Raw genomic sequence first — 9594 nt, 5'->3', positions numbered from 1 at the left:
TCCTGCCTTGTACTGACCAAGGTTGTAGAAAGAGTTATCTAGCTGATGTGATCTCACCTTGCTACTGCACATGTGCGACTCCCAACAGAGATAGTATAGAAGTACCATGTCTCACTCTGTAGCTAAAATAGAGACCCAAACACACAGGGTGAAAAGAGGATCTGCAGCAATGTGCAGTACAACAAAATTTCTTTAAAAAAATTAAAAAAAAATTAAACCAAGTAAACCTATTCTGGTACAACTTCTAAATACAATTACGAACCTAAAAATGAGCATAATATGGGCGCTTTAAATACGCAAATGGAAGCAACAATAGCAATAAGTGAACATGCTTCATGTTACAGCTATTAAATGATGAGCACTGCTGTGGCCTGTTTGGGTTTGAGTTCATTCAGAGGAGATCCCAGGTTGTCTCGGAGAAGCTTACACTCTGCTTCTAACTAATCCCCTCCCTCACACGCTGTGCCTGTGTGGATGTGTGTGTGTGTGTTTGCATGTTTGTGTTTGTGTGTACATGTGTGTGTGGTCTCACAAAACCAAGGTTTAACAAAAACAGTGTCCAGCAGAGGGCCTTCTTTTATCATCTTTAACGTAGGGAGTTACTAAGTACACACACATTACACAACATATTAAAGACAAATTTGAACTCTTTCACACCCAGCAATGCACTACATCAACCAAGCAACTACGTGTAAGCGCACATTCCTGGTAAGATCACCTTAAAGGATATAAGGAACGAAAGTTGCTTTGATAACTTTCCAGAAGTGTAAAATCCTATCTCATTATACACTGCTGTGTGTTGTTTTAGCATCTGATAAACTATGACATTAACCCTTACAGGATCAATTCAATGCAGTTCTGTTTATGATCTGAATGCACAACAAGAGGTTAAAGCACTAGTGTCCTAGTCGGCTGACGCAGTCTCGCGGTGGTTGCTCACAGCAGCAAAAGCTTTCCAACTAAACTGAAACTCTACATCAGCTGAATTACAGCTTCCAACCCAACAAATGTTCTTTTGCAAAATATGTGTTTTGAAGGAAATAACCCCCCACCCACCTCTCACACACACACACACACACACACACACACACACACACACACACACACACACACACACACACACACACACACACACACACACACACACACACACACACACATTAGCCATTACTCATCACATTGTTTTTATCATATTCACAAATGTGGTCTTTAATAGTGATCTCAGATACAGAGAGATTCTTTGTATTTGATAATCGTGCGAACCAAATGCTAGACACCAATGATCAATACAGAGTAAAACGTTCCAAAGTTTTCTAAAGAAACCAACAGAACCACATCATCTGCAAAGAGCAGAGAAACAACTCTGAGGTCCCCAGTCCGGACACTGCACCCCCCCCGGCTGCACCTTGAAATCCTGTCCATGGACATAATCAGTCACTATCTTTGTGCCTTATTTATATGTCCAAGATCAGGTAAAACGTTATTTATCGTGGGAGAAATTGCTGTGTGGAAACTGAGTGCAAGTGTAAAGAGTGCGTCTGAAATGTAGATCACAGAGATGGATCTGGATATATTTGTAGACAAAGAATATTTCACACGGATTGCATTATGAACAAAGATAAATAGATATCAGCATAAGGTGTGCACAAAAGACACCTTAGGGTGTATTGTCAACCAAATTTTTGTAGTTTACTTTGCCCCTCTGCATACACCCAGGTGGTGGCCAACGCCATTCATAAAGTCATACCATAGACTGAGATCGAGGCGCCTTAAGCAGAACATGACATACTACTGTTCAATTCAATTCAATATAATTCAATTTTATTTATAGCACCAATTCCTAACAAGGGTTATCTCAAGGCACTTTACAGATAGAGTAGGTCTAGACCACACTCTATAATTTATAAGGACACAACAATTCTAGAAAAATAACAGAACAAAACAGACCACTTATCCTCCAATGTCAACTTTTACCTGTATCATTCAGAGCACACCAGCAGCACACTAGTGAAGAGTTTCCTCCTCTTCGCCTTTTTTCTCCACAAGCAGGTTTGTGTTTCCCAACCTCCATGCACACTTGGGTGCTGGAGTTTTGTTATTTTAGTTTATTGTGTTAGTCTGGGCTGGAGATTACCGATAGTTCAGTTATTCATGTCTTTTGTTTGTTCTAGGCCCATGGCGAGGTTGGTCCAACATCTTCCCATTTCGGCCTGGGCCTCCAGTCCCTTTTGTTTGCCTTTGTTTGCTATTTTTGGGAATATTTTTGCGTTATTTAATAAAGCTTATTGGTTAATTGTTAACCTTGTGTCTGGCATCCTTTTACATGTTGCATCCTACAATCCCTTTTGAGCCTTGATTTGTTCCTTTAAATGGAAGCCGTAACATATTTGGCAATACGTCACATGTTCTATGTAGAATAATGTTTGCCTGGATCTCTGTTATGGAAACACACCAACCTAAGATGAGGCATTACAAGATCAAAAGGCTGGAGGTCAGACAATGGACCCAGGTCTCCCAAGCCCTGTCTCAATAGGGCCCCGGGCCCTCAAAGTAGAATGCATGCCACCTCTCCTAATCAGACCAGGTTTTCAATTGTCTGAAGAACCTGAGTGATACTGTGGAAATATGAATCTAATAAAGAATTAGACAGCTGCTGCCAGAGGTGGGTAGTAACGAGTTACATTTACTCCGTTACATTTACTTGAGTAAGTTTTTGAAAAAATTGTACTTCTAGGAGTAGTTTTAATTCACTATACTTTTACTTTTACTTGAGTAGATCAGTGAAAAATAAACTGTACTCTTACTCCGCTACATTAGGCTACAATGAGCTCGTTACTCGTTACTACGCGTCATTGTTTTTACCCCAGCGTACCTCAATCCTCATTTTAATGTTTTATTTTGACAGAGAGAGAGTCTTCCGCTGAAGGCTCTACCACGTGACTGTGCTTAACCAATCACACGTCGTTGTTCAGTCACGTGACCGTACTCGTTTCAGCAGTGCGACAGGTTAGCTTTGCAGTCATAGCAAAGTAAAGACGTCAGAATCAAACGTGGCCGAGGCAACGCAGACCAGGAGGACACCCCCCCCCCCCGCCTCATAGTGAAAGCGTGGTTACCTTTTAGGAAAAGTGCGAAACAGCAGCTACGTTATGCAGCGTTTAGTGTCGACCAAAACAAACGGACATGTAAGCATTCAACAACTCAACATCTAACCTGAGGAGACGTGGCGGTAGTTTTAGTTTCTGCTGTGGAGAGGTGGATCTTTGTCTTTTAGGTTACCTACAAGTATGTTTACACATGCAGTATCCATCCTAATTGATGTGACAAGTCTCTCAAGTAAGCTATTTTATTATAATTAATTTTAATTATTTTATTGATTGGATGAATATATTTTGCCAAGTGATTATTTTGTATTTGTCGGTCTGGTTGATGCTGTGTTAAGAAAAATCAGACGTTACTCAACAGTTACTCACTACTTGAGTAGTTTTTTTCTTTTTCATCACTTTTTTACTCTTACTCAAGTAATATTTGGAGACTACTTTTACTTTTACTTGAGTCATACTATTTGAAGTAACCAGTACTTTTACTTGAGTACAATTTTTGGCTACTCTACCCACCTCTGGCTGCTGCTTACTAGTATATCGTCATGTGTATTTTGTCCATAGCAAATCCTCGCCAACAGGTCCCAAAAGCCCAGTTAGAAAGTAAATGCCATAAACATGTTCTATGTTAATATTTACAATTGTGAGGGACATCCGGTGGTATAGACAATAGGGTAAATGACCCGTTGTCTATCCAGACTATCTGTATCCAGGCATTAGCTTTAGCTAGCTCAAAACATACCTATTAATCTGGATCAACTGGAGTGCATTTCCAGGAACATTTTCTAAGAGAAGAAGGTGTTCCTCTTTCAGAGGCACCATCTCTGTCTGGAGCTTAGCGCTGCCCCAGACGACTGTAATCAACTGATCGTTTAGAATGATGAACCTCAATGAGCCAATGATATCGATCATGAATGAGACAGATGCCACTTAAATAGCTCTATTTCTTTCTGCTGTTTTCTCCTAGTTCCTTATCTCCATATGCTGATGAATGAAACAAACAGAACCTTGGCACACATTTGAATTGTTACAACTCATGCAAACGCATCTACAACTCACCTTCACAGTGCCGGGAATAAATATGCACCTGTTCACATCTACTTGCGTCTTTTCATTGTTGCATTCAGTATTCGGGGCTGTCCAAGTCTAAAAAGTAATAAAATCATCAGGAATTACAATCATTCAGGAATTACATTTGCTAGCATTTTTGCAAACCTTTTATTTAAAATCGAATGATTTCATGTGAATCAAAATATGTCTGCGCTGGTAGCAAATTAACCCTCGGACTCCAGATTCCAGACAAAGTCTTTGAATTCTACACGGTTCATTTCAGAAATACTACCTTTATAACAGAGCTTTCATTTCCTGAGGTCTTACTGCAGCAGTTACCAGACAACTTCAATAAAAACCAACAAATCCCCTATATGTACATTTTACCCCCTGAGAAGAAAGAAACACTCACACACACAAACACACACACACACACACACACACACACACACACACACACACACACACACACACACACACACACACACACACACACCCCAACAATGGAACTCTCAGAAAATACAATGCTTGCAAAACAATAAGACATGGATGTATAAATCAGAAATGAGATAACGTTAAGTTAAAGCTGACATAGAAAACTATTTATTGACTTTATCTGTTTGTTCACAAAGTCACAGATCAGCAGTATATGAATGTTGGCTTTTACGTTTCTGTACAGCAGGGAACTGTAAAGAGTTTCTCAAAAACAACAAGGTCGCAAGGAAGGAAGGATGAAAGAAACAGATTGGGGTGAACACATAGACACACACGCTGTGCACACAGCACGATACATATGCACGATAACACAATCGTAGACATACAGCCCCGTCCCGATGTTCTTGGTACATAACAAATGCATATACATAACAAACCGCGCCCATTTCCGACCTAGAACTTGTTTTTTGCAAACTCCCAAAATATGCAATATCCACCTTTTCATACCAATCTGTGGTTTTTAGACTCAGACGGACAAGGTTGATGTCAAAACATTCTCTTGAACCTCATTGTCAATATTTTTGACATTCTGACACATTACTTTTTTTTGTCTTTTTTCACAAAAACGCCACATCTCAGAAAAAGTCTTAAAATTCCACAACATTTTGTAGGCAAATTCAGCATGAACTGCAGATAAACTGAGCTCATTTGGTGTAAATGCAATGATAGGGGACACTGTAATGGACAAAAAAAAAATCATATCTCTGTGCACAGCCACTATGTGTTTTTGGGTGGAATTAACAAACAATCTGCCAATCGACGGTAATGATATATTCAGTCTTCAAAAAGGATGATGCAATTGTGGTCTCATGCTTCCCTCTGTTTACAACCTGTGTCTGCACAGGCCTCTCTCTTTTCAGAAGGTTTTAGTTCAGCCTGGTGAGAGACTGGTCCTTTATGTGGGTCTAAAACCAGGAAATAGACCTTTTTTTTCACAGAAGCTGTTATGCCTTGTCTGTGCTTTTCCAAAACATCTGTGGTGAAAAGGTCTATAAAGGTAGGCAGTTGATCACATTTCTAAAGGTTAAGATAACACACTTGATAAATTACTATTAAGCTACAAATTCATGACTTTCCTACCTTTACAGTAGAGCTAATTAGGGCCTGAGCGCCGACAGCAGAGAAGGCCCTATTGAAACTGAAGGAATTCTTCTTCTTTCTTTTCCTGTGAAATGAATTGCCTTTTTGGGGACCTTATCATACTCAAAAACTTACCAAACTTTGCATACGCATCAGGCCTGGTGAAGAACTTGATATGTGTTTCGCAGATAGACGTGAAAAAAATACCTCACTGGCGCCCCCTACAAAACTTTAAAAATTGAGCGCATTTAATGTTGACTGAAGAAACTTGGTACACATATGTAGCATGTCAAGACTTTAAAAAAAAGCTCATTGGAGCCTTATTGTTAACGCAGCAGGAAGTCCGCCATTTTGACTTAAAAGTTCAAAATTAGTGTGATTTTTGCCGTTTCCACATTTCGTTCCTTAACGAACTCCTCCCAGAGATTTCATCCAATCAACTTCAGATTTGGTCCATGCCATCTTAAGACTTAAGACTTTTCGTCATTTAGGCCTGGCCATGGCGGGGCAGTTATTTTGTGCGTTTTGACATCGAAACAGGAAGTTGGTGTAACTTGATTGTACATTGTCAGATTGGCTCGAAACTTGTCAGGATTCATAAGAGTCCAACCCTGAACAATATGTACCCCACTATTGGCTCACAGTTATAGAGACCCCTAGTGGCAACAGTAAGTAGGCCTAAAAGTCAAGATGCTATAATTTAACAAACACCTCTCAAGATTTCATCCAATGGACTTGATATTTGGTGTGTGAACCATTCTAACACCTTAAAGATGAAAAGTTATAAAAAGCCATTGGTGGCCATTTTGAGCATTTATAGATGCCAGAAAGTGGCTGTAACTAATGTGAACATTGTCCATTCTCCTTGGAATTTCCCACAATCAACAAGAGTCCTGTCCTGAGAACACTAACAGGCCAAAATTGACTTTTGGTATTTAGCACCCCCTGCTGGCAACATGAAATTAGCCTTATATAACAAACATCATCGGATTACAATTTATAACGTGTAGTCCATGTGGATAGTATGATAGTGAACCGCCCCCTATACTTTAATCATGCCCATATTCTCAGGCCACGCCCCCTTACTTACATTTTTTAAGCATTTAAGGTAGACGCTTTGAACTCAACAGAGAGTTCCTTTGCCATTGGTCATGGTTTGGCCTGTCCCCTATGCTTAAACCACGGCCCTTTCATAACTGGTGACCCATTTAAGGTACAGTCTGGTGTGACACATCATTGAACTGAGCAGAGAGGTCATTTTTCATTGGTCATGGTTTGGCCTGCCTCCTACATCTGTAGAACCTACATCTGTTCGATGTACACTATTGTGTGAGGTATGACACCCCTCAGTTCCATACCCTCCTGTCCTCATCTATACACGTATCTTAGACATTTGATTTTTACCTTTTAAGGCTGATTTATGCTTCTGTGGTGGCTCCATGAAGAGCCTTTTCCATATCCTACGTAAGTGGCCTGAAGTTTCTACTGGTGCATGCATCCAATATCTTCACACACATTCACACTCCGATGTGCAGCACCGGGGGCAACTCGGGGTTCAGTGTCTTGCCAGTTCAACATGGAACTGCAGGGCAAGGGATCGAACCACCAACCTTACAATTGGCAGGCAACCGCTTTACCACTGAGCCACTGAGCCACAGCCACCCCTAGAGTAGTGACTCTAGAGGAATAGTGGGAGAAACAAAGTGTCTCCCTTATTCTTTCTGACCATGGTTGGAAATTTGTGGCTGGACAAGTTAACCCTCTCCTTGATTTAATGTTGTTTATGGAGAAGGAGAACTGGGAAATGAGTTGGAGGAAATGCAAACCTACAAAGCCATGGCCGAGTGACGTGCGTGGTGCACGTCAGGCTATGACGTCGATTTAACGCAGAAACATGAATCAGATCAGCAATTAGGGTCTAATAAGTCTAATAAGCTAATACAGTACGCTCAAAACACCGATGTGTGAGTGCCGAGGCAATACTAATCTGCCTCTGATCTGGGGCTTTTGTCAAGGAGCAAATGGAAAACCAGGGCTCAAGGCACGTAGAGTGTGTGTTTAGGCATCTGATCAGGATGCCTCTTGGAGACGTCCCCACAATAGACTCAGATGATATTGTACAGATTATATAGCTATGATACTCTGACCAGGACATGAGTAAGTTGCAGAGAATGGGGGGATGAATACTCCAAGCTTAAGCTTAGATACCAGGGTGATGTACCTTGAGTTATTTCTTCAGAAGTGATGAAGCTCTTCTAGAGCCACAGAACACATTATACTGCTGTTTTCACAGACTCGTTATCCAGTAGTGCTCATTATGATGCGACCACCACTCAAGGTCTCTGCCTAAAAGGAAGTTTTTCCTCATTACTGTTGCACTAAATGCTTGCTCTTGGGGGAATTGTTGAAATTGTTGTAAATTGTAGAGTGTGGTCTAGACCTACTCTATCTGTAAAGAATCTTGAGATAATTCTTGTTTCTATTTCAACGATCTAAGCACACGGCGTAAAGCGCCTGGTGCAGGTGCGTTTAGGCATGTACAAATCCACTTTTGCTAGTTTAAAGGTGTTTGATTGCATAACATGCAATCGACCAATCAGAGTGTCATCTCCCCTTCCATTTAAAAGCCAGGAGCGTTTGTTCCTTGGCGCATTGCTATTATGAAGGCAGATTTGCTGGACAGGAAGGAGAGCAGAAGATCATATATGCAAGAGCACTATGCCACAAAAACTGCAAGAGGTAACGCAGGTGTTAAAATAACAATGAAATGCTGCGTTACTGACTTCAGACCAGGTTTTTGTTTGTCAATGGCGGGATCACTTTCTGAGGCCTCAAGATAGCAATATGGCCAGACTGCACCTGAACACACCTCCCTGTAAGACCAGCACGCCCATGGGTGCACAGATGGGCGCAGGTGCATTTGCTATTTAAATGACTTGGGCCCTTGGCGGGAAATTAACAAGTGCGTTGGCCTTAAACTAGCAAAGACAATAGCGACGGGCTTTGTGCTGTGCTGGGTGCGTGATAGGGACCTTAAAGTTCCCATGGCATGAACATTTCACTTCATGAGGATTTTTAATATTATTATGCGTTCCTCCAGCCTGCTACTGGTCCCCCAGTAGCTAGAAATGGTGATAGGTGTAAACCAAACCCTGGGTATCCTGCTCTGCCTTTGAGAAAATGAAAGCTCAGATGGGCCGATTGGTAATCTTGCCCCTTATGACCTCATCTATGAGTGGCTGAGCTTTAATTTTACCTCCCCTTTCTCTGCTTTGCCCGAGAATTTGACCTACCCATTAGAGAGAGATATTATGGCTTTCAAAGAGCAAAGTGGCAGTTTGTCAAGGCCACACCCCCAGCCGCCACCTTGCCCCCCCCTCTCCTCAAAGATGGCACATACTGAGGAAAGTTCATTGTGGGACTGGCTCTAGTGGCTGTAAAAACTTCTCCACCAAGGCTGAATTTGGGAAAAGAGACTTCAGATCCAGTATAGGGGACCACTGAGGTCTATATAAAAGAGACTTCAGATATAGTATTAGGGGACATAAGCCTATATAAAGAGACTTCAGAGACAGTATTAGGGGACCACTAAGGCCTATATAAAGAGACTTCAGATCAGTATTAGGGGACCACTAAGGTCTATATAAAGAGACTTCAGGACAGTATTAGGGGACCACAAGGCCTATATAAAAGAGAATTCAGAGACAGTATTAGGGGACCACTAGGTCTATATAAAAGAGACTTCAGATACAGTATTATGGGACACCTGAGGTCTGTATAAAAGAGATTCAGAGACAGTATTAGGGGACCACTAAGGTCTATATAAAAGAGTCTTCAGATATAGTATTAGGGGACCACTAAGGTCTAT

General features: G+C 41.2%; 1 long non-coding RNA gene across 1 annotated transcript in view; it reads right to left on the bottom strand.

Annotated features, from left to right (window-relative positions):
* Positions 1-6222: 6222 nt before the first annotated feature.
* The window catches only part of LOC116706669 (uncharacterized), an 18323-nt gene continuing 14951 nt past the window's right edge, over positions 6223-9594 (bottom strand). The window contains exon 3 of the long non-coding RNA XR_004336295.1: positions 6223-6337. This is a non-coding gene — a long non-coding RNA (uncharacterized LOC116706669). The remainder of the gene's footprint in view (positions 6338-9594) is intronic.

Source organism: Etheostoma spectabile, chromosome 18, assembly GCF_008692095.1.
Source record: "Etheostoma spectabile isolate EspeVRDwgs_2016 chromosome 18, UIUC_Espe_1.0, whole genome shotgun sequence".
In the NCBI taxonomy this organism is placed as follows: Eukaryota; Metazoa; Chordata; class Actinopteri; order Perciformes; family Percidae; genus Etheostoma; species Etheostoma spectabile.
The sequence above is the reverse complement of the archived record's forward strand: the minus strand, read 5'-3'. Positions and strand labels throughout refer to the sequence as shown.